The sequence below is a fragment of the Ursus arctos genome, unplaced genomic scaffold, assembly GCF_023065955.2.
Source record: "Ursus arctos isolate Adak ecotype North America unplaced genomic scaffold, UrsArc2.0 scaffold_24, whole genome shotgun sequence".
NCBI lineage: Eukaryota > Metazoa > Chordata > Mammalia > Carnivora > Ursidae > Ursus > Ursus arctos.
The window spans coordinates 37587162-37612724 of record NW_026622919.1 but is presented as its reverse complement, the minus strand read 5'-3'; the positions used below and the strand labels follow the sequence as shown (position 1 = coordinate 37612724).

At 48.8% G+C, this 25563-nt stretch overlaps 1 protein-coding gene across 1 annotated transcript in view; it reads right to left on the bottom strand.

Annotated features, from left to right (window-relative positions):
• Positions 1–25563, bottom strand: part of ASIC2 (acid sensing ion channel subunit 2) — a 987213-nt gene that overhangs the window by 469147 nt on the left and 492503 nt on the right. The gene's annotated exons all lie outside the window — the stretch shown is intronic.

Genomic DNA, 25563 nt, shown 5'->3' with positions numbered 1-25563 from the left:
TCTGGGTCAGTTACAGAACTAGAAACCCGATAAACTCTGGGCTGGGAGCCAGGGCCAGGGAGCAGAGGTGTTCGAGTGGATGAGAACGGACCAGGAGTGGGCTGTTGGACGTCCCACTTCATGAAAATCTCATTTGCAACAACCAAACAAAAAGAACACACTTGAGCGAGGAGGTCCTGCCCATGACAGCCTTTATCAGGAATACCTCTTTAAAGAATGCCCCGTCCTGCGTGCCTGATATCTACAGGTGCTGGACTTGGATTTGCACACTGACCTCAGGGACGGTCTGTAGAATGACGTGTACCTGTCGATCAGGGCAAAGGGAGGCTCTGCGGGGAGGGGGAAAGAACCAGATGCAGAGTCAGGGAGCTGGTTCTGACCCTCCTTTGCTGGTAAATCACGGTCCCTCCCCAGGTCTTAGACTCCCAAAGGCCAGAAGAAAGAACTGGACTAGGTGATCTCTGAGGGCACTTCCAGCTTTGATGTTTTCTACAAGAATGGAAAGAAGGACAACCAACAGTGCCAGAGGCCCTACTGTGCGCCGGGTGTGTATTTCACATCCTATCTCGGGACTCCAGGAGGGAAGTGGTCTTATCCTCCACAGACCAAGAAGCCAACATTCAAACAGTGAAGTTAATGTCCCCAAGCGCCCAAGGGGAGAAAATGGCAGAGCAATGAGTGTCCTTATAGTTCCACCACTGGGAGGGAGATGGCAGGGTTGGGGGTGGGGACGCAATCGGGACCCAGGCCTGGCTGACCCCACACGGCTGTCATTTCTCACCATGATTCTCCAGGATGGGGGAGTCAGGGAGCAGCCCATAGGGCTTGTGTCACTTCCGTTTCAAATCCTGGCAAAGCTTTGGACCACCACCTGGGTGTCCCATGGGGAAGGGAGGCCAATTTATTTAATTAACACCTCACCGTGACGCTGGAATCTTCCCTCCAGCCACAGAGGCGCCCAAGAGGGAGCATCCGTGACCCTGATAACATCGGGGCTGCTCCAACACAAAGCTTTAAGGAATTCATTTTCTACACTTATAAATAAGTCAATAAAAAAGATGTTCGACATAATTTCCCCAGAGAATAGAAGGAAGAAAAAGCATGAATTGGAAACTCCTATTATCTTCTGTTGTCTTGTCTCTGATGACAGATAATGGTGAGCGTAAGGAGGACTGGCCGAGGGGGTGGGGACAGTAATGTTTGGATAAAGATTGCCTTTTCAATGTGTCATCTGCATCTGACTCAAAACAAACAAACAAACAAAAAAACCAAAGGAAAAAAAGGCAGAAAAGACAAGGCTGCCTGCCCTTCTCCAGGCCTCGCTCCCACCCACGTCGGGCCAAGCTGCGGCCTCTGACACCATGAGCAAGTGCAGCTGAATCTCCCCTTTCATTTCTGCCTCCCCGCTTTGCTTTCAGAAAGCTGATTAATTTGGTCCCATACCAGTGGCTGGTCATGAAAGTCTTAATTAAGGAAGAAAGTGCTACCTTGTAGCTCCTTGGGGATCGATCGCCCTGGGAAAGTATCTTCCTCCCGCTGCTCCGGGATGGGGGAGAAAGGATGAGGCAGGCTCCAAATCAATGAGATTAACATATTGGAGACTGAGGGAGGGGGCAGTGCTGTGGGAAGCCTCCACAGCCTGGGAGACACCCCGGGAAGAAAAGAGAATTGAGAGAGGTTCTGGCCAGAACATCCAGGCTGTACGGTTGAGTTGGTTGAGTCGAACTGGCCTGGGGGCGGGGCGGGGGGAGGGGAGGAGGCTCCCCAATAGGGGAGGGAACATGGAGGGGCAAATGGGAATTGGGCTGAAGTTTCAAGATTGAGTTTAAAGAAGATGGTAAGGGGCGCCTGGGTGGCTCAGTCGGTTAAGCATCTGACTTCGGCTCAGGTCATGGTCTCAAGGCTCTGGGATCGATTCCCACATCTGGCTCCGCACTCAGCGGGGAGTCTGCTCCCTCTCCCTTTCCTTCTGCCTCTCCCCTGCTCATGCTTGCTCTCTCTCTCATATAAATAAACAAAATCTTAAAAAAAAAAAAAAAAGACAGAAAACGGTAAAAAGTAGAACAGTCGTTTTCAACCCTCACTGCTCTGGGGAGCTTTTAATACATTCTTGAACCCCACCCAAGCACAGTCAGATCGTGAAGCCGAAAGACCCAAACACTGATGCATTTTAAAAGCTTCCTGGGTGATTCTGTGGTGCGTGGAGGGCTGAGACCCTGGTCCCAAAGGTGCTGTGGACCCCCTTCTTCTTCTAGTGTGCCCCGAAGAGCGGCAACACTCATCGCTAACCCCTGGGGGCTTGTTAGACTCTCCGACCCCACCCCAGACCTACGGAAGTGGAATCTGAAGTGGGAGCAAGGATACCTCTGTGGCGGGGCTGTCGGGAGGAGAGGGGGTCATTCTGCAGAACGCTGACAGTGCCCAGCACACAGCAACTGCTCGGTAGCTGCCGGGTCCTCTCCCCTCTCAATGAGGATTAAATGAAATCAGCCATGCAAGGTATTTGGAAGGCTGCCTGCATACAGCAGGTGCTTAATAAATGGCAGCTATTACTATTTCCTCAACGATTCCCCAGGCAGATAGATAGAGGGAGCCTTTGCATTCCTTTGGCTCTTTACTCATCCCTCTCTTCTGCCTCTAGGAGTGCTGTATTTTAATCAGCTATTTTTATAAGTCTCTCTACCCCCCTGGATCGTACGTATCTAGTGGGTCTTATTCGGCTCATCCCCCCCCCCCGCCCTACTACAAAGCAGCTCCAGGAAATATGTATTCAATAAATGTGAAGGCCATAGCGGGGTCTTTGGCTGGTGAGGAAAGGGGCCAGGCAGTCCGTGTGCCTGGGGTTTCTGAGTCCCTGACATACAATTTCTTGGCCCTTGGAAAGAACCTGACTCTGAAGAAAGAGGAAGGGGATCGATCCTTTTGGTGTCCATGAGCGAGAGGCAACTAACAAATCTGTCACATATCATGAGTATTTTGTGTGTTGGCTCCGGTGTCTTGCACAAAACTAAGTGCTTTGCAGGCCTAATTAGCCTGGGAGCGTCTAGAAAAACATAACCAACGTTGGAATCATTTTTGGACTTCCTTCATTCCTAGCATGCTCTGGATGTAAAAAAAAAAAAAAAAAAAAAATGAAGGTCAGTCCCCTTCTGCTGTCAGACCCCGTGGCCTGTGAGGGGGAGGCTTGGCAGATGGCAGTGATGCCCTCCTAATGTGGTCACTCTGGAGCTACGCACAGACAGTGCCAGGCCTTTTAATGATACCACTTAATTGGCGTGAACAGAGACAAGTCTATGGGTCACATTTGCTCAGGGCAGAGGCTCAGACGGGAGCCTGAGGCCTCTGGGCTCCCACCAAGTGCTTTTCTCTGGAAGACTGTGCTGCTACCAGGGCCAGGGGAGAGAGGATTGTAGCTAAAAACTTGAGAGAAAGCTCACGGTCCTCCCTAGGGAGCCAGAGAAGGGCCAGCTTCCAGGACACCAGGACCAACCTAGCAGGTAGCAAGGTGTTTTAGAAAGTGGCTCTTAGATGTCTCTGGAAGCCACTCATTTTTGTTAAATTATGCATTCACTCATTCAATAAAGTTTTTCTGAGTCCCTACTCTGTGTTTGGTACACCAAGTGCTTTTCTGTCCTGTTCCATTTGATATTATTTAATTAGATGAGAAGTCTCAGAATCAAGGACTGTCCTCCAATTTTTACCTGTGGAAAAACAGAGGCTTAAAGAGGCTAAGTCATAGCCCCAAATCACACAGCAAGACAGGGTTTGAAACACCTACTGTCCGTATCATGCCTTAATCGGTAAAAGGAGTTTGCAGCAGGGTCTCCTGGCCCTTTAGGACAAACATTCCAGAACAGCCTAGGACACGGTGAGAGGACATCTGGCAGGACCAGGTGTCACTGAGAAGGAGGAGGCTTTGTTTCGGGTAGCACTGGGTTCCATAAAGCCGGGCAGGGGACGGCGGGTGGGGCACAGCAGATCCGAGCTGCCTTCCCCGTGCCAACCCCACATCTCGAGCAGAAAGAGAGCTGGGACATCAAACACGTGGGTCCCGCTCCTCTCCTTGCCTCTAGAGCGACGTTTGACCGTGTAGAGGTCAGCTCTCGCCATCTGGGGTTAGGGCCAGATGGCTGCCAGGTCTCTGGGAATTAGGTTGGCCTGATTCTTTGAACTCTGGGGCTGGTGTGTCCCTGGAGCTGCTGCTCAGAACTGAGCAGACTGCAGGGAAGCCGACATCAAAGACCTCCCTTTGCTCCTTTGGGAGCACACGGATATGCGCGCACACCGCTGCTCTGGCCACATGGCCGTCGCTGGTCGTGCGGCCACAGAGGGGGGTCCTTCTTTCCTCCATCCTCTGCTTTCCCCCCAAGCTCATTTTCTTTTTCTGTGACCTGGGCGTCACAACCTTTCTACCAAGCCTTTCTCAAGTTGCTAAGAGTAGGGCACTAGCCATGGTGAGGCATTTCCCTGCCTGCCCCACCAATGGGCCCAGTCACACAGGACGACCAGCCCTTTACCCTCTTCTCAGCCCCACTCTCTGTGTCCATGGGCTACCTGGAGGGGACAAGGGTATCGCTGTGGAAGGGATGCCCAAGAAGGGTATGATTAGAAGGGTTGAGGGATCATACAGGGCTCTGTTGAGTCCTATTTTATCTGTCTGCCATTTCCCCCCTGTTCCCTTCTTGCTGAAATGATGTGAGGGAAGCCAGAGCCACACCCAGCCTATCCTTCCATTCAGTGTGTGGGGGTGAGGTCAAGTTCACCAAGATGGGCCATCCACACTTCCCCAGCAAGTCTAATCCATGAGGCAAGGGACACTCAGTCATGCATTCAGCACATTTTTAAAAGTATCTACTGTGTGTTAGCTACTGTGCTAGACCCTGGCAATGCAGCAAAGGAAATGATTCACATGGTCCCTGCTCACAGAACTCTCAATCTTGTGCCAGAAAATGGCAGTCAATGAATAATGACACAAATCATTATAAAATCCAAATCACAGGAAGGGCTGTGAATGCCCTCATGTGCCAGCTCCTGACGTTCCCTGTCCCTCCAGGACCAAGTCTGAACAAAGTGAGTGAAGGGTCAGTGAAAGATGTGGGCAGTGAGATCCAGCCCCGAGTCTCCCTTCACCTCTGGCTCTTGGGATGGCAGAGGGAACAGGAGAGGGAAGGGAAGAAGATGAGTGACTTGTAGCCTGAGGTGTCGGTACAGGAGAGGGGGAACCCATATTCTGCCAATTCCATCTCTTGTGCATCGGTCCCCTCCACCCTGTCTCAGCTCAGACCTTCATCACCTTTTCTCTGGATGGCTGCAGCAGCCCCCTGCCCGCCCCCCTACAATGCAGCCTCCATAGTGGTCAGCAGAGGGCCTGTCTGCCCAGGGCAGAATTTCTCAGCATTGGCGCTGGTGACATTTGGGGCTGGACAGCTCTTCGTGTTTTGGAGATGTCCTGTGCATTGGAGAGGGTTAGCAACATCTCTGTCAGCGGTGACAACCAAAACTGTGTGCAAAGATTGCCAGACGTCCCCTGGGAGGCAAGATCACTCCTGGTTGAGAAACACTGGCTTAGAGATACTTTGTCCTTGAACTTGACATTCAAGGTTCTCCATGATCTGATTCTAAACTGCCTTTCAGTACTCTCTTACTTTGTCTTTTTCCTTACATCCTAAAACATAGCCACGTTCAAGTATACAAGCTTCCCTGACAGTGCCCTGCTCTTTTCTCTTTGCTTTTTGGCCATGCCATTCTCTCTGCTTGGGATGTCCTTCTCCCTTCTCTGTCTATGAAGGAAAAGCTACAAGATTCAGATCAAAGTCCACTTCCGAGAAGCTTTTCTGGGTTCCTGGATTCCAGTTTTCTCATCTGCCAAATCAGAGTAAAAAGCCTGTCCCATGAGTTGCACAGAGTCACAGAGTGTCAGGGCTGTAGGACCCTGGGCAATCATCAATGTTCCCTTGCAGAGAGGCAGACAGAGATGCTGTGAAGGAGAGTGTCTTGCCTGAAGTCACACAGCCAGTTGGAGACTGAGCTGGGCCTAGAACCTGGGGCATAAACCCCTGGGTCACTATTCTGACCCTGTGTGCCAGCTTTTGCAAGACGAAGGCCCTGTCCAATCAACAGGAAAGTTAGCTTTGCGGCTCTGAGTACACAAAATGCTCCTCTCTCTAAAAGGCGAGGCTAAGTCTGATGCTCTCCATAGGTCATTCTATGCGCTCTGTGCTATTATAAATCTTTTTTTTTTTTAAAGAAAAGATTGTCACCCAAACACAAGGTATTCTCATTATTAATACTTTCCCGATCCATGCCACTGTGTTGAAACCCCAGAGCTAGTTCCTGAGAAGGTGAACATAACGGTTTTGCCACTCATCATAATGACGCTTTGCATCCCGCCTTCACATCTCCCCAGCATCATTCTTCAAATTCAAACACGAACCAGAAATGACAAATGATTCTTGTAATACCCTCTTTGACACAAATCATTTTTGATTGCTTGGGACCCCAGACAACCTTGAGCGTGCAGAATCAAAAGGAGAGGGAGACGTCTTGGAAAATGACCAGCTCTGACTTCTTGCCGATGAGAACCCTCTGCTCATGAGGCAACAGTGGTACGTCCCGTTTCCAAACGGATCATTTTTAAAATGAGCCACATCTGCTGGGGAGAGGTCCGTGCGGCGACATGTCTCATCTCCCTGCCTCCTAAGCAACCTCCGGTGTGTCTTCTGATGTTGGTAAGAAGTCAGACACTCACAGGTAAGGGGTCACGGAGTGTGAAGCTCTTGTGTATATAGGATGTCTTGCTCATCCTCCCAGTGAACTTGGATATTTCTTGTTCTCCTCCCTCTACAAAGAAGGGAAGGGGGCCTTAGGGGATTCCAGTAACTTTGCCAAAGGACCCACCGTGTTATGTTAGATCAGGACTATGGCTCTCTGTGCACCACGGGGCACCTCCGAGGGGCAGAGTTCTCTCCCAGTGCTTTTATTATCTGGCTTCCTTTTCTGTGGATTGCAGATGAAAGCTTGGGGTGGGGGGGCATCCATGGATGTGATATAGGCTTGTCTGGAAAATACTAGGGGTGAACAGAGTGATCATAAATATTCCTCCGAGTTCAAATGTATTGAATGCGGCAGAAGGCAGGCCACGTGCTTGGCAAGCACTGCCTTTCTGCCGTACAGGAGCCCTATGAGAGAAACTCTAGGATCGAGGAAACAGAGACTTAGAGTAGTAGTTAAGTAACTTGCTCAAGGCCGACCTGGGATGGGGGCTGAGACAGAGCTGAATGGGTGTCCACCAAGGATTTGTGCCCCCTTCCAAATTGTGAAGCTGTGGCGGAGAACTGGTTGCCCAGCCAAGAACGGCACCTCTCCCACAATAGACGAGGCTATGCTGACCAGTTCTTAGCAATGAGTATGTGGAAATAAAGGTGCCACCTCTTGGTAGAAGTGGTTACAAAGTGGGCGTGCCTTCTCCTCTTTCTCTCTCTCCCTGCCAGGGGAGTTCATCCCTAGACCAACTTCAGAAGCTATGTGTTGGGGATGGTAGGGTCTCTACCGTGTGAACAGAGCTCCCACCTCCATTCCGGCCTCCCACACACTGCTGGTGGCACCTTACATGAGAGAAGCACAAACTTCAGTTGGGTTTCATCACTGAGATGGGGAGTGATTTGTTACAGCAGCTAGCATTAGCCTGACTAACACAGAGACAAAAAAAAGAGTCTCATTTCAGGGACGTCATAGAGCGGCCCCAGGATTGAGTAGTGAATGCGGAGTGTAGAAAATGTTCCCCTATTCCCAAACCCCAGAGCAAAGACGTGGCGATACTACTTTCCCCCGCGAAGCCAGGAGGATAAAAGTGGAGTGGCAGTCATGATTCTGAGCCCCTTCCCAAACTGACAGTCTCCTCAGTCTTTCCATCTCCATCAATGGCACCACCAGGCACCTGGCAGATTGTCGGTCTTCCTGGATTTGTCTTTCCCTTGCCTCCCCTCCTTTAATGATCAACAAGTCTTAGAAGCCGCATCTTAAAAATACCAGCAGTACCGCGCTGGGGCTGGCTCACAGCTGGCTCACACTGGTGGGAATATTGCGAGCCGTGTTTACAGCATGAAGTGGTTCATTTGGGGTTATTTACACCATAGGAATTGGCAAATGCTATGAACCAGGGTTTTCCTCCTTCCAGAGAGCAGATTATGAAGCAGGAGTCGGGGCCTGGCAGGAGAGCTGGGTGGGCTATGACCCAAGAGTAAGGGACAATGGGGAACCAAAAGAAGAGTCCAAACGAAACAGAAAATTCTAAAGGACACCTGGAAGAAGAGTGAAAACCAAGAGAGATGGAGAGAATCTAGAGAGATGCCTTTGTTAGGCCATCAGAGAACACCAGTCCCTGTCTATAACTTTCTAGCTGTGTGACTTTGGGGAAGTTACTTAACCTCTCTGAACCTTGGTTTCTTCTGTAGAAAAAAACCTTGGTTTCTTCCTCCATGGCTAGTGTGCTTGCTAAAGGAACAGATATATGAAAGCCTCCAGCACACTGTGTGGCATGCAGTAAATGTTTAATTAAAGCTCAGTAACTGCTAATTTCCATGCCTTTTCCTCACCTTCCTAACTGTGAATGATGCTCCTTTTACTGCCCATATTCCTTAGTTGGAACTTAGAACCAGGAACTGTAGGGTATCAGAGTTCAAAGGGACTTAGCGATGAGAACCCTGGGGCTCCTCGGGTAGGGGCATAAATACAGCTGTGAAAGTTGTCTTGAAACAGAAATGACAGTCTCTTATACCCACAAAGTGCTTTTCGGTTTTCAGAGCCCACTCAGACCCAGGTTTTCATTCATCCCCCCAACCAACGAGCCTGTGGGGGGAGCACAGCAGAGAGGACTGCCCTCATTTGCAGAGAGAAGACTGAGGGTAAATGACCACTCTGATGAGCCATGTGGCCATAAGCTGGAGTCTGAAGGGAGGTGACGGTTGGTTGCTGTGGTACCCACTCCTGCTACCTGAAGATGGAGCCCACAATTGCCCCCAAAGCTGTTCATTTCTGACTAGCAGATTCCTCCTCAGATACCCAGCAGGTGCCTTGCATTTTAATGGGCCCTGGATGCTTATTACTTGCAAAGAGGTCAGGTTTCTAAATGGACAGCCAGATGGAGAGGCCTTCTGGACATTCCCTGGGGCCAGGCGAGGCTGTTCCTCCTGTTGGCTCCTGCTTTCCTCACCCTCAAATGGTTCCAGCGCCTTCCATGCTAACAGCTTACTTCTCCTGAGCCCCCTTTGGGGCTCTCCGGCTGGATTCCAAAGTAGAGGGGAGAAAGGCTGGAAACACAAGCAGTGCAGCTCCAAATATAAACATCTCAGGGCCCAAATGCAAATTCTTTTTTTCTGTCTGCCAAGAAAACACACAGAGACAACTCTAATATGCAGTGTCTTGCAGAAGTGCCACAGTGAGGATTGTTGCCTACCCAATCCAGTCTTGGTTAGGACACAAATAATCAAATCCAGTCTGTGTGCCCAGAGCTTTCTGGCTTGCAAAGCACATTCACAATCAGCCTCTTCCTTGATTCCCGTAGGAGGCCCAGCTCCACACACTGGGTGGGAGCAGGTGTTTACTGAGTGCTGTGTCCTTAAGGACCTCACCGTCCAGATGGGGAGGCAGGACGTCCCCAGAAATTACACAAGGGAGTGTACGGTACAACATGAGACCCATGTGGTGCGTGACAGGGGACTTCACTGGAGGAGGTGACATCCAGGCTGGGGAGGAGTTAGCCAGGTGAAGGGGTGGGTAGAGAAGGAGGGAACAGCGATGTGAGGTCCTTGCCTTGTATTGGTTTCCCGGGGCTGCCGTAGCAAAGAACCACCAATTGGGTGCCTCAACAACAGAACTGTGCTGTTTCATGGTTCCGGAGGCTGAAGTCCAAAATCAAAGCATTAGCAGGGCCGGTTCCTTCCGAGGGCTCTGTGGGAGCAGCTCTTTCAGACCTCCCTCTGAGTCTCTGGTCATGTCAGGCATGCCTTGACTTGTAGATGGCACTCTCCCTGTGCTTTATATCATCTTCCCTCTGCATATGTCTGTCTCCGTGTCCATATGTCCCCCTTTAAACAAGGATATAGTCATACTGGATTAGGACCCGCCTTCATGACCTCATCTTCATTTGGTCCTCTGCAAAGACCCTATTTCCATTTAAGGTCATATTCAGGTACTGGGGGTTAGGACTTCAACATCTTTTGGGGGGACATAAATGAACCCGTAACAACACTGCTCTAAGGACAGAAAGGGGTGTAGAGATTGAAGAGGGGACGGCAAGGATTGGTGAGCCTTACTGTGTCTACAGGGGCCTCTCAGGGAGGGCTCTTAAAGCATGGTGGAGACTTTGCTGTGTACCACAAGGGCAAGGGGGAATCCATCTTTGTGGTCCTCCCAAAGACTTAGTCATCCTTGTGGGTTGGTGGGCCTGATACAGCTCCCCAAGAGCACGTTCGTGGTGGGTGGGTAGAGGTTTCCCCACTCGATGGTGAGCTCTTGGAGGGCAGGACCCAAGTCTTATTACTCACTAGGTCCCCCAGCACAGTGATCAGCACAGGGGACACGCCTAATAAATGTTCGTCAATTGAGCGAATTTAGTTCAGTTCTCGTATCAGCCAAGTGCAGAGTCACCTCTTAATGTATATCTGCTCTTCATACATTTTACATCATTGTTGCTATAATACATAATCCGTTTTGTACATCTTTATGCATATTCTTGATTTCTCAGATTGAAATGTTTATCCCATCCTCTTAGAACTGGAATCCTTTGTTATGTTCTCCTGCAATCCCGTATCTCAGAATATGTGGTTTGCAAAGCCGATGTGACGGGGTGTTTTGTTATTTGTCTTAGGGGAAAAAAATCAATAAATTATTTGTGTGTCTTTAACATAGAGGGAAGTAACAGAATCGGTTTCCCATCTTAAGGTTGACAAGTTGACACTTAAAATGCAGTCTATCCAACCCCAGCATTGTTAGAGGTTGTAAGTTTAATGATCTACTTCTAGGAGTTAAGATCCAGGATTTGCCTGTCCTTTCTCTCTCTCTCTCTCCCTATTCCCCCCACCCCTCTCAATTCGACTCCTACAGGTTTGCTCAGACAAAATCAGGATTTTGTAGTTCTGGCCAGAGACTTGGGACTTCTAAGGGGAGCGGGATAAGAACTCCAGGATACCTCTGCAAAAACAGAGCCACTGAATTGCTGACAAATCCACTGACATGCGAAAGGGAAATGCGACTTGCCACATTACAGCATCCAACTGGAAGGGAGCCCAACGAACAACTGGATCTGCCCACCCATTTTACAGACAGGGTGAAAGAGACTCCGGGAGGAATCAGGACTCCCTGGAGAAGAGCCAGCAGGTAATGGGCCAGGGAGGGAGATACTCAGTGGAAGCTCAAGCCATTGCTGCGAATTGCATTGTTGCCTGCACTGAAGTGAGGGGGGTATTGCCAAGACTTCATCGTTCTCAGGATTTCGGAGCCTGTTGGCCCCCTGAGCAGTATTGTGGGGAAAGAGGGAGGAGCCTCACAAGATGGCCCAGGGCTGTTCTCACTGAAGGGAAAGGGATACAAAGGTAACTAGCCCAAAGCCAAGCACACCCTCGGGCCTACATCTGCGGGCGTTAACCTGCCCACAGGGACTGTAAGGGGCAGGTGCTCCTCCCTGACGCAGCCCTTTCTCCAGCTCCCCGTGCTGCAGGTAAACCACGTCCAGGCACAGGTCCCCAGGCGCTCTGCCCCCAAACATTCTGCCCTTGCACTGGGTTCCCAGGTCCTTCACTTGGTCTAATGTATGATTAAGACCCCCTGGACTAGGATTTGAGGCTTTGAATCTGGGCCCTAACTAGCTGTGACTTTGGACAAGACCCTTTATCTCTCTGAGTCTGTTTCCTCGTCACTTTCATGGAAATGATCATAATTTCTACCTCACCAGGTTCTTATAAGGGCACCGAGCGCAACTTGCTTAACGTAATCCCTGGTACGTAGAAAATACGTGACTCATTTTGCTGTGCGTAGATGACTCAAATATGAGTGGGAAGCAAAAGCCAATTCAAGCCAATCTTCTCTGTGTGTGCTGGGACTGTGCTCAGCCTCCCGGGTGTCTTTGGGGCCCCTGCTCAAAATAACTTTCACCCTGTGCTCTCCCCCTTTCTGTAAAGTTTCCCGGAGTGAGATGGATAGCGTGAGCAGTGCCAGTGAAGGCTTGAATGCACAGACTGTAAATGGCTCAGGCTGGGTCTCCCTGGAGCCCCGATTTCAACACTGTTTTTGATCAGAATGATGGTTTCAGCCACAAGCAATGGATTGGCCTGTACAATTCTGTCATCCCAACAACTGATTAATTCCTCAGTAATGAAACTGCCTGTGGTCCCTGCTAGCATGTGAGTTACATTATTGAGCATTTACTCCTTGTCAAGTTCTCCAAGTACTTTACATAAATCATCTCACTTAGTTCTCACAGCAAAGCCCTTCTGAGCGGGCCTTGTTATCTCCACTCTGTGCGTGGGGAAGCTGGGGTCGGTTCAGAGAGGTTAAATTAGCTGCCCAGAGCACACAGCAAGTAAGAAGAGGAGCTGGGGTTGGAGCTCAGGTCTTTTTCAATCTTTCAGCCACATTTAATAAAAACCCCAGGCTTCCCAAGGTGTAATATACATACAACAGTGTTTATACTTTTTAAGCAGACAGTTCAATGAGTTTTGACAAATGCATACAGTTGTGTAACCGCCATATAATCAAGCTATAGACAGCTCTCCAACCCCAGAGGCTCCCTCTTGGCCCTGTGCAGGCAATCTGCTCCTACCAAGCCCAGGATTTATTTTCTGTGCCTATAGTTTTGCCTTTTCTGGAATGACATTATAAATGGAATCATGCAGTCTGGAGTCTTTTGTCCTGACTTCTTTCATTTATCATAATGGTTTGGAGATTCATTCCTGTCATCACATGCATCGGTCTGTCCCTTTTTATTGCTGAATCGCGGTCCACGGTACGAACGCACCACCCTTGGCTGATGCGTGCACTGGCTGATGGACACTTGGACCCGTTCCAGTTTGTGGCTATTACGAATCAAGCTGTGATAAACATTTGTGCACAAGTGTCTGCGTGAACATATGTTCATTCATTTCTCTTACACCATTTCTCAAATACCCGTGAGTGGGAGTTCCTGAGTCTCAGGATAAGTGTGAGTTTGACTTCGTAAGAACCTACCACACTATTTTCCACACTTTCTGTACCTTTTTGAAGTCTCACCAGCATGGCGTGGAAAATATTTTCAGCTACGTTGAAACATCCTAGGCTCAAAATCTACCTCACTCTGAGTTGCTCTGAGTTGAGAATGATGAATGTCACATTTCATCGAATCTAAGGGGCCATCCATTTTAAGATGTACCATTATTTTATGTACCAATAAGAAAGATCTGACAAACTGTGACACAACGCTTTCTTATCATCCAGAAAAATACTTTATACTTATTATAACAGCCTATATATGACTCTTCCATAAAATGGAAAACAAATGGTTAGGGTATTCCTAGAACGTATCCACTTTTAGAATTTCCTAAATCTTGAGGCACCTGGGTGGCTCAGTTGGTTAAGCGTCTGGCCTCCAGCTCAGGTCATGATTCAGGGTCCGGGGATTGAGCCCCAAGCTGGGCTCCCTGCTCAGCGGGGTGTCTGCTTCTCCCTCTCCCTCTGCCCCTCCCCTCTGCTCATGCTTGCTCTCTCTCAAATAAGCAAATAAAATCTTTAAAAAAAGAAAAAAGAATGCTAGAATTTCCTGAATCTTTTTTTTTTTTTTTTTTTTTTTACTCTGTTTAGTGTCCATGTTTTTCCCTGTAGGATTTCAACTCTGTACCATCCACTTATTGATAATATAGTCTTTTGAAAAAGAGTGCTCTGTTATTGTCCCCAGGATTTTTTTTCGAGCAAATCTCAACACTGCAAACTTTCTTATTTGACTAAGCACACGTTTGACTCCCACCACCCAGCTGTACCCCAAAGTTAAAGAGCTTCTGTTCAAATCCAGTAAAAAGAATTTTGGTCAATGGATATTTGATTCCTTTTTTTTGGCAATGTGACCGTTTCTTCTGCCCTTTAGTAGTTGTTGGGTTGACATGCCGAGGAATGCACAGAACCTGACCAGGGTTGGACAGTATTAGCGGCTATGGCACGAGTCCACACGTGTGTGCCTATGATGATTTTCTCATGACTTCCTGCCTGTCAGTGATTGAAAAACGCCTGATTTTAGGGATGTTAACATCTAAAAATTGATAAAATACAGCATATTGGACCCAACACTTGGATGTCTGCCATGCTCTATTTTTTAATGTCCCCCCAAATCCTTGTCGCAGACAACAGAAACAGCTACTACATCTTCGACACCTCCTTCTCCCCAACCACTTCCAATCACAATGATTCTCCCCTTCTTACCCACTTCTGTCACTTTCATTCAACACTCTGTTTTCTCTCCCTCAAGCTATTGCAAAAACCTCGCATTTATCTGCTTGCCTTCTAGCAATTTCTTCTCCTTCAGTCAATCCCATTCATTACTCCCCTAGTGATCTTCCTATTACACAAGTCTGAACATGTCACTCTCCTTCTCAAAACTTTTCCCTGGATCCCCATTATTTGAAGAATAAAGTATGAACCCCTTAGCCTGACATTTAATTTCTCCTACATTCTAGGCCCTATCTATCATGCCAGTATTAGTCTCACCACATCCCACTCCAGGCGCATCTGATTATTTGGTATTCTCCAAACACGCCTTGGACTTTTCCCCTCTGGGATCTTGCATATGCTTCATCTAGAAAATCCTTCTCTTCCTTACTCTTACTGAAGACTATTCATACAGGTAAAGCACAATGCTTACTTGGTCATATATATATATATATTTTTTTTGACAGAGACAGACAGCCAGCGAGAGAGGGAACACAGCAGGGGGAGTGGGAGAGGAAGAAGCAGGCTCCCAGCAGAGGAGCCCGACGTGGGGCTCGATCCCAGAACTCCGGGATCACGCCCTGAGCCGAAGGCAGACGCTTAACAACTGCGCCACCCAGGTGCCCCCTTACTTGGTCATATTAGCATGGCTATTTATGGGTAAGTTTTTCTCTTTCTGAGTTGCTCAGAATGGAGGATTAATATCATGTATGTATATGTATATAATGTCTATATACATATTCACAAATAAATAGACACGGATATACAAATACATACAAATACATGCATTCAATCTGTTCATTCTTCATTATTATGTCCTGCACTCTCTGTACTCTTTGATCAGACTCTGCGTTTTCTCAACACCTGCTTGTACCTTCAATTGTACTATCTTCTGCTGTGAAATGGATACAGGAGGGCTACACGGGTATAGTTTAAGAATAGTCTGAGAGTTCTGGTATGCTGGAGGCATCAGAATGTAACAAAACAGACCTAGAACATGGCATCAGGCAATCCTGGGTCAGCCTGCAGCTCTCACTTACTCTCTCTGCGACCTTGGGCAAGCCATGTGACCTCTCTGACTTCAGTTTTCTGATGGTCGTGAGACATTGTGAGCCTCCAGGTACCTTACAGAAGCCCCTTTTCCAGCAGGGAAGGATGCTGGGAAACCGACCACGTGCTTTTCCAAGTGTCATGGGTATGGCAATTCTGGCGACCTTCTTTTTCCCTCAGAACCCCGTTCCACGTTCTATGGCAGAAAAACGTCTTTTCTCCTCTTCCATATTATGTACTTACATTTCAGAAGCTGCTGGCCAGCATGGGACCTCATTCTCAGCCCTTCTGGTAGCTAAGCATGGCCGTATGACTAGCTCTCAGTACCTAAGCTGTGGGAGTGCCACTGGGGTCAAGGCTTTCCATCTACAAGTGCCTCCTCCATGCTTTCCTTCTGCTTTTGCTGATTGGGTGCAGACGGCCCTCAACCAGTGGTTCTCAAACTTGAGTGTCTGAGAACCACCTGGAAGACTTGTTAAAACATAGATTGCTGGCCCCACCCCTAGTGTTTCCTGATCCAGCAGGCCCAGAGAGGGGCCTGAGCAGGGGCATTTCCAACAAGTTCCCAAATGAGATGCTGATGCTGTTGGTATGGGGACCACGGTTTGAGAAGCACTGGCCGAGGAGACAGCATGCAACAGGGAAAGAGCCTGCATGCGTCAGTGGCCTTGGAGGTCAGGCAGAGCAGCCCTGTCAATCTGGGACAAGCATCTGTGACTGTTAAGTGAACAAGAGATAAACTTGTACTGTGTTTGAGAGTTTATAGATTTTGGTGAGTCAATGTACTCTGTAGCAGGTTAACCTATCCTTAAAAGCACCATTCCACTTCTTCAAGGGGCCAGGGCCCAGACTCATTGCTCGGCTGCTGTCTGCCTCTCCCTGTCCTCCGGACCCACCTTTGGCATCCCTCACACCCTTCCAAGTATCTTATCTGATCGCAACCACGATCACTCAGAGTCCGAGAGTCCCCATCTCCTGCAAGTCCTCCTGCTTCCTGCTGCCTAATATATGGACAGTCACTCCATCCTGTAGAGGCCTAGAGTTGCCTCTAATGCCCTGGACTTGGTAATGAGGGCTTCTGGCCTCTCCCTGCCTGGAACAGCTCATCCCCTCTGTCCTAACTAATTACCCCTGATTGCTGCCCTGGTCAGCCCCTACCTATCCTCCCCTCTGTGTCTAGGAACCCCCAGCTTCCTTGCAGCAGGGGACAGAATGGGAGAATAGGGCCTCATCCACTCTGTATCCGATTCCTCTGTACCCAGCACAGTTCCTTGCACAGAGTAGGTGCTTAATGCTTAAAACCAAAGCCACAATGACCGCCCTCTCTGAGCGAGAGATTAGGACATGTTGCAGGCTGAGGGAGGACAGATGGCGGGGGGTGCGGCCTAACCGGTCAGTGATCAAAGCCAGGAATAAGATACGGTCAAGTATTTCTCCAGCCAAGTTCCCAAAGCCCCGTCCTGTCAGAATGCAGTCTCTCAGACATAACAGCACAATTGTGTGATAATTATATAAAAAGAAGTCTAGCAAGTATTAAGAGATCACTAGTTCAATAGGCATATGAAAGCTCAAAGCAGGATTCATGCCATTAACGCAAATTACATGAGCCGTAAGTCTGCCATCGCCTTCCTTTTAACCAGCACATCAAGGAAAAGAGGCACTTTATTGGATTATTAAAAGAATTTAATTAACATGGAATATTTCACAGGCAGACAACCTATGACAGAATAATTAAAATATAGTTTGTTGAAATGCGCATTAATTGGTTACTAATTATCATGTTTCGTTCCCCTTTAAGGGATAAAGATGCTCAGTGGACACTGCTCTATAAAGAAGCATATCCCTCTGTTCATTGGGCTCAGCATTTAACTAGAAGGAAGGGAAAACCTCATCATTCCGCAATTCTAGAAAACTGGAGCAGAAGTCAGAGGGAGAAAGGGAAGGGTGTCACTGTGTATTGGGCATGCAGTGTGGTGGTAAGACTGGGAGACTATAGGCCTGGGTGCTCTTCTCCTGCTCTGCTCTCAATTCACTATATATTTCCCCTGCTTTAAACTCCTCATGGCTCCTCTTACCATTACATAAATTCCAGATCCCTGCTGGCTGGTAGGTTATGGTCAGGTATTTGACTATCTTCCCAGGATTCTCTGCCTTGCCCATTTTACTCATGCCGACCTTCTTGCTGTACCTCAAGCAAATCAAGTTTGTAATCACCACAGGACCTTTGCACTTGCCATCCCTCAGCTGGAATCTCTATCCCTGAATCATATGAAGCTTTTCCCCATCATTCACATCTCAGTTCAAACAACTCCTCAGAGGCCTTCCCTGATCACCCAGTCTAGTGTTGCCACCTTTTTCTCTATCACATCACACTATTATCTTTTATTCACAGATGTAACACTATGGAAGTATCTTAAGTATTCGTTTGTTCACTTCTTTACTGTCTCTTTCTATTGACTATAAAAGCTATGAAAGCTGGAACCAATCTGTCTCTTTGGTGCATTGCATTTCCAGCACCTGGGACAGTGCCTGAAAATTAGCTGGCATTTGATAAATATTTGTTGATTGAATGAATGGGAAGTCAAGTACAAAGCTTGAAGGGAGTTGAGTACAAAGATCTTTAAGGGCCCATTCAGTTGCAATATTTTGGATACTTTGAACTTACGTAGAACTAAGAAAGACACAAAAGGCTGTGAAAGACTGAGTATGCCTTAACTCCATTTCTCTACCTCCCTACCAGCCCTCAGCAAAGCCTTGCCCATGATGGTCTTTGAGGAAGTGTTTATGGATTGGGGTCCATCCAGACCTGCAATTTCAGAGCAAACCCTCTACGATTGGATCTGTGACTCCTGTCTACTTTCTACCTTCAAGCTTATAATCATGAGGACACCACTTTAAAAACTGATCTTCTCCCTTAATCACTCATTACCTGCTTCATCAACCTGCTTCATGGGGTGCTAGCAAGACAGAGACTCCCTGTTTGGGATTCACTTTGCACGCTAGCCTGGACGCATGCTGCCTGTGGCTGTCAGGTAGGCACTCTTGTTTGTAAGGTGAAGAGTCCAGATCTTGGCACCATGATAGTACTTTCCTGGGTTATGCATCTAGAGTTCTGTCCTCCCCTCCTATAGGGGAATCTGTGAAATGCAGTGGATGCTAAGGCACGTTTGAAATCTTCTACCCAAAGGAGGCAGTTGTCCTCCCTACCAGTGCTGCAGCTTCTCTCCCTCCATGGTGTGTGACCACATCTTCCTCCTTCACCTCAGCGACCTGGATGATAATGAGATCCACTACCTCTCTGCTCCATGTGGACCTTCTCCACACGGGGTGCCATAGGAGATGGTCCTATGGAGCAGGTCCACATAGGATGAGGGCTAATGCATGTGTCATGGGTGGGGCAGGACTGATCATGGGAGACAACAGCAGTGATGTCAAGGGAGCTTCATAGTTAACCCACATTTGGGGACAGTTCTAATTTACATTTTGGGACAGGTAGCATCTGTCTTGAAACTCTTCTGCATAGTAGTTACATGGCAGAGAATATAGAGCCAGGCAGGCTGGACTGGGTCCTGGCTATACCACCTACCAGCTCCCACTGAGCACGGATTTCCTCATCTGGAGATGGGGTGAGTTGCCTCTCTCATAACCTAGTGGAGGTGGGCTAAGACGGAAATATTAACAAGGGCCATGAGCTCTGAGTGGAGGAAGCAATCTCTTCCAGTGAGGGGATTGGGGTTTCTAGAAGAAGTACATTCGAAGTGGACCTCAAAGGATGGCTAGGAGTTCGGTAGGAAGACAAAGCTATGATGGGGATGAGGTGTGGGTAGGAGAGGAAATGATGGTAGGAGGAAGGGGAAGGGGCTACATCTGGAGCAAGGAACAGCCTGTCTGAAACCTCTGTGTTGTTGGCCTGTGAGTGGAGTACAACGGGAGTGTTAACGGGCCGGTCTAAGCTCCGGATGAGCTCAATGCAAGACTCAGGAATCTGGGCTTTATTCCGTGCAGGAGGATTTCTCTTTTTTATTTTCCAGGTGATATTTTTATGCCTAGAAAAATAAACAATATTTATCTTCAGCTCAGTGCTGAAAACTTGAGTATCAGGAGTGCAGAGGAAAACCAATCACGTGTAAACCCACTGCACAAAATAGTTGCTGTTCACATCTGGTCGTATGTCTTTTCAGGACTTTCTTGGTGAGGGGGTATGCAAGTGTAGCTTTACAAAAATGCCATCTGAGGCACATTTTTGAGCAGGAGAGAGTCATAATCAGGCTCAGATTCCTGAAAATCCTGGTGACCGGTGTGGGCAAGAGGCTTGGAAGAGATGGTGTCCCAAGGTCAGATGTTGTTAGGTCTCGTGCTGGTCCAGGGGAGAGAGCAAGAGGGCCTGGGTCAGGACAGGGCCAGTGGGACCAGGGAAGAAGGGACAGATGCTGTCCTGGGCAGAAACACTCCAGGAGAGAAAACTGCTACTTTTGTGAAGTTAAAGCTGGGGTCACCAGCCAGTCAATGACTATAAGATTGTCCTCTCCGGGCCTCTGGGCCACTTCCTAATCAGAGGCACACAGCCCGGTCTTCCACCCTGGAAGATGCTCTTCATCTTGAGAACAATTAGATATAGACCTCCTCTCCTGGCACCCCCAGATCTCCCCCAAAACCCAATTATGCCTCTTGCAGGACTCCATGAAGATGTACAGACCGTCAGTCTGAGATGTCCCAGCCGTCAGGTCCCCTTTGACATAAAAGCCAGATATTCTCTTCACAAGGAAGCTTCGTGGGGGCTTCCCTGTCTCAGCAGGCATCATGCTGCTGGTCCCTCTGACTTCAGCCGCCGGGCAGACAGCCCCCTTCTCCTGGCCACAGTCCTTTCCACCATCAGCTGCGTCTGCTGCCACCAAGCTCTGTGCAGAAAATGAAGGTCATGGCAAAGGCACCCGAGGCTGGTCTGAGATAGGAAATGTGCTGCGGGTGGTGGAGGCAGATGGAGAGACCGGATAATTGAGGGTCTGAGCACAAGGCTCTGCAGACAGCCAGGATGAGCTCCCAGCGTGAACCACATTAAAATCCTACCACCAGGGACGCCTGGGTGGCTCAGTCGGTTAAGCATCTGCCTTTGGGTCAGGTCATGGTCTCAGGGTCCTGGGATCGAGTTCCTGCATCAGGCTCCCTGCTCAGTCGGGAGTCTGTTTCTGCCCCTGCCCCACCCCCCACTCGTGCACGAGCTCTCTCTGAAATAAATAAATAAAATCGGTTTTTAAAAAAAATCCCATCACGCACCACTTCCCAGGACCTCAACTGCCTTGTTCCAAGTGCTATTTTATAAGCAGTGTTTTCAGAGAGTTAACAAATCTGGAAGGGCCCTGAAAGAGAAAGGCCTCCGTCGAATAGCTTTTCTCTTACCAGAGGAAAAAAGAGATGGTTTTCCTTGTAACCCAATTTCCAAAGCCTATTATTACAGAGCATTGGGAAGATTTGTCTCCTACCAGGCTGAGTGGAGCTGCAAAGGGGAGCTTAGAGATCGGCCAGACAGTTGCTGGAGGAAGGGAAGGTGGTTAAGGGGATGGGGTCAGCACCATCTCTCCTCAATGACACAAGGGCTTTTCACCAACTCGCGTGGTTTGCACTGTTTTCTTTTCTGCACGTAAAATGGGAGGTAGCATGGTGGAAGAGAGACAGCATGGGCTTTGCTGTCCCACAGCCCCAGGTCCCAGCTCCTGTTCTCTCTTACCAGCCACGTGACCTGCATTTTCCCCATCTGGACAAGGAAGGACTGCACCCCTCTCAAAGGTTTCTGGAAGCAGAAACGAGGCAATATGTGTAGAGTGTCTGGTGCACTTAGGCCTCAGCAGACTGGGTTCCATTCCCCTCCTGTCCATCAGGGATCCCTAGAACGTTATTCAGCCAAAGATCAGCCAGTGTGATCTGCTCCTTTTTTGGGGGGTGTGGGGGGTTAGGTAATAATTGTAGGTCAGTCACATGCCAAGAATCCCCCAGGAAGTCCTTGACAATGTCAGAAGCTAGGTGGCCAGTGGAACGCCACATCAGGTGTCCAGGTGGTAAGACGGGCATGGCTGCTGACTTTAGAAATGCTTCTCCAAGGAGGTGCTGACGGGCCCCCTTGGGCTTCCCAAGAGCTGGGTGGGGACATGCAGTTGTGGCGTGTCTCGAATGCCTCCATGGTCTGTGTCCTGGGCCCACTGGACAGTGTTTGCAGGGGACAGGCTCTGAGCAACAGGGACATTCAAGTCACTTGTTCTGTGTGGCTTGGGGATGTCAGGAGAAAGGGTGTCCTAGAGCTCTGGCAAGCCCACTCCTACCTTGGACTGGCAGAGGTCATGGTGGAAAGGGGGCTCTCTCACAGGCAGACGGAACCAATGACCGTAGCAGAGTGGTGCATTTGACCCACAGGGCAAGGGTTTCTCTGGGGGCCGTGGAGGGACTGCTAAGAGGATGAACGGAGTAAGTGCGTAAGGGCAGGTGGGAACTGATTGTGTGGTTATCTGGGGCTCTAGCATAACAACTGATCAGATAAATAACCAAGGAGACTCTTCCTGCCTCAGGGTCCTCCGAGGCCCCAACACAACCATGTTGCAACTTAAAGTGAGGAGCGAGCCTGCCACGCGAGACTTGCAGAGGGGAGTGGGAAAAACCGCTTCATGACTCTCAGTCTCTTCCCCCTAATAAAGGAGATTTGGGGGGATAAAGATGCTTTATTTATTTATTTTTCAAAGATTGTATTTATTTATGTGTGAGAGAGAGAGAGAATCTGAAGCAGACCCCATGCGGAGCGCAGAGCCCAACGTGGTGCTTGATCCCACGACTGCAAGATCATGACCTGAGCTGAAACCCAGAGTTAGCCACCTGTCCGACTGAGCCACCAGGCGCCCCTTGGGAAGAAAGATCCTTTAACATCAGCTCACCTTTCCAGAGTTCTTTCCATGTACCAAGATGCTTCTCTGTGCTTTATACCTTTAACCCAATTAGCTGTCACAACGACATCATAAAGTAGTAGACAGTATTATTATTTTGCTATAGATAAGTACCCCTAGGCTGAGAGAGAGAAAATAACTCATAGTCCTGTCTCAAATATACTTGCGAGGCTTAAAGGAGTATAGGAAGCACCTTACAGAGTAGAAGGACCCAGTAAAGGCTTCTTGTCATCGCTCTGCATGGAGCCAGTGGAAGTGGACCCGAGTCCCCCTCTCTTTTTTTCCTGCAGTTGAATTTGCTTTGCAAGCACAATGCAAGTCAAGCATCCAGAAGTACAGGGGCTACCCAGCAGCAGATAAGTTGGGTGACAGGGCGGACAGGCGGTAGAGCTAGGGGGAGAATGATAAATTATAGAGGGTGGCCACAAAGCCCCAGTTGAGACAGTGCCTGAGGAAACGCTTCGCAAATTGGAGGCTGATGCTTTAGACTGCCTTGGAGAGTTGCCTGTGGGTGGAGCTGTCCTGTTTGGAAAGTCACTTTAGCTGGAGACAGTGTTACTCGGTTGGGTTTGATTCTGCACAAAGGTGACACAGAGTTTCCATCCTAAGTGAGTCTGTGGTTTAAGAGGAGTGGGAGGGGGGCGTAGTCATGAAATTAGACCATTTTAGCACAACCCTGTGTGTGGGGGGGGGGCGTGTAGGGACCAAGGCATGACTAGGAAGCCTGGGCTATATACTAAAATAAATAGATGTCACCTTGCCGAAAAGAGGCTTAGGGGAGAGACAACATTTCAAGAAGTAGGAAGAGCATATGGAAAGATATGAAATGGCCTGGGGTGGCCACTTCAAGACTATCAACCCAATGGCATCCTTCTAGTGTCTCAGCGGGCATCATTGCTCATGGATCCTCTAAGTTGTATGCTTTATGTGGAAGGGGCTGATGGGCAATGGAGGTGGGGTCTGAGAAGAAGGCGTGACCAAACTTATGAACACAGGAAGCACCACCAGCGGGTACGTATTTTCCCCCTACCAGGGAGGACTGCACGTCTGAGGCTGGCCCAGCACTGAGAGGGCGGGAAGGAAGGTGAGTGACACTTCAGGCCTTGCCTTGCTGAGACGTGACTATGGATGGGACTTCTGCGCCGGTGGCCCAGCAGGTGAAGCAACTGCTTTTGGCTCAGGCTATGATCTCGGGGTCCTGGGATCAAGCCCCGTGTCTGGCTCCCTGCTCAGGAGAGAGTCTGCTTCTCTCTACCTCTTGCTCTCTGCCCCTCCCCCTGCTCACACACACTCTCTCTCTAAAATAAATAATCTCTTAAAAAACACACAGCAGGGGCGCCTGGGTGGCGCAGTCGTTAAGCGTCTGCCTTCGGCTCAGGGCGTGATCCCAGGGTCCTGGGATCGAGCCCCACATCAGGCTCCTCCACTGGGGGCCTGCTTCTTCCTCTCCCCCTCCCCCTGCTTGTGTTCCCTCTCTCGCTGGCTGTCTCTCTCTGTCAAATTAATAAATAAAATCTTAAAAAAAACCACACACGCACAATAAAGTCTCGCCTGAAGCACATCTGAGGTGTACTAACAGCTGCTGTGGACCGTGAATGAAAGGGAGGGGGCCTGCTACTTGTCAAGTAGGGACTGGGTGTTTTAAATATGTTTTTATCGTAATCCGCTCAATGGCTCTGTGAGCTATCTCTTATTATCTCCATTTCTTGGGTTATCAGGAAGAGGCAGATCTGAAGATCAAATGCGGGTCTGTCTGGCTCCAATGTCTATGCATCAAATGCTGATCCATCTTCCCTTCTCTCCAAACATTCCATACCAGCTCCAGTTGTCTCCAAAGGTTTGGGTGTGGGGCAAAAGAAGCAGCCTCAGGTACCCAAGGCACAATTCTCCAAGTTGCCCTTGGGGCTCTCTCCAAACTACATCCGCGTATGCTGTAGGTCTGCCACGGATTACGTGAACGGGGCTTGGAAGACACCCCTTTTCCAATCTGAAGAGAGTAGTACAAATCCTGATAAGGAAAATATATGTCATTATGTTCACAGCTGACACCGAAATCTTTCTTAGGAATGGAACTCCTAGTTTGAAATATACCAGGACACATTCTTAGGAGTGGAAAAAAACTGGCCAGGGATATGTAGTATAAAGGGAACTGTTCTTTGAGAGGCAAGGAGAAGATCTGCTTGTTACTCTGTAGAGGGAGTGTATTAGAATTTTCCAGAGAAACAGAACCTATAGGGAATAGATAGATAGATAGATAGATAGATAGATAGATAGATAGATAGATAGAAGATTTATTCTAGGAATTGGTAGCTTACATGGTTATGGAGACTGACAAGTCCCTCAATCTGCCATCCGCAAGCTAGAGAATTGGGAGAGCTGGTGAAGAACTCAGTCGAGACTGAAGGCCTGACAACCAGGGGAGCAAACGCTGTAACTACCAGGCTGAGGTCAAAGGCCTGAGAACTTCGCGGGGTGGGGATGGGGGGGGGGTGTAAATCCTGTGGTCCAAAGGCCTAAGAAACAGGAGTATTTTTTTTTTAAGATTTTATTTATTTATTTGACAGAGAGAGACAGCCAGCGAGAGAGGGAACACAAGCAGGGGAGTGGGAGAGGAAGAAGCAGGCTCATAGCGGAGGAGCCTGATGTGGGGCTCGATCCCACAACGGGGGGATCACGCCCTGAGCCTAAGGCAGATGCTTAACGACTGCGCTACCCAGGCACCCCAAGAAACAGGAGTATTGATGTCCAAAGGCAGGGAAAGATAGATGTCCCAGCTCTGAAAGAAAGAGGGGGAAAACCTGCTTTCCTTTGTTTATTTTTTGTTGTTGTTCTATTTGGGTCCTCGAAAGACTGGATGATGCCTACCCACATTGGTAAGGGCCATCTTCTACACTCAGTCTACCAGTTCAAACACTGATCTCTTCTGAAATCGCAGACACACCCAGAAATAATGGTTTACCAGCCATCTGGGCATCCCTTAGCCCAGGCAAGGTGACATATAAAGTTAGCCAACACAGGGAAGGAATGAAAAGAGGAAAAAAGAGAGGTCATAGGGAAAAAGAGATGGTGAAAAGCTGAGGTGTACATGACATGCCAGCTCAAACCTTCAGCAGACTAACTCCACACAGTTTTTAGCCCA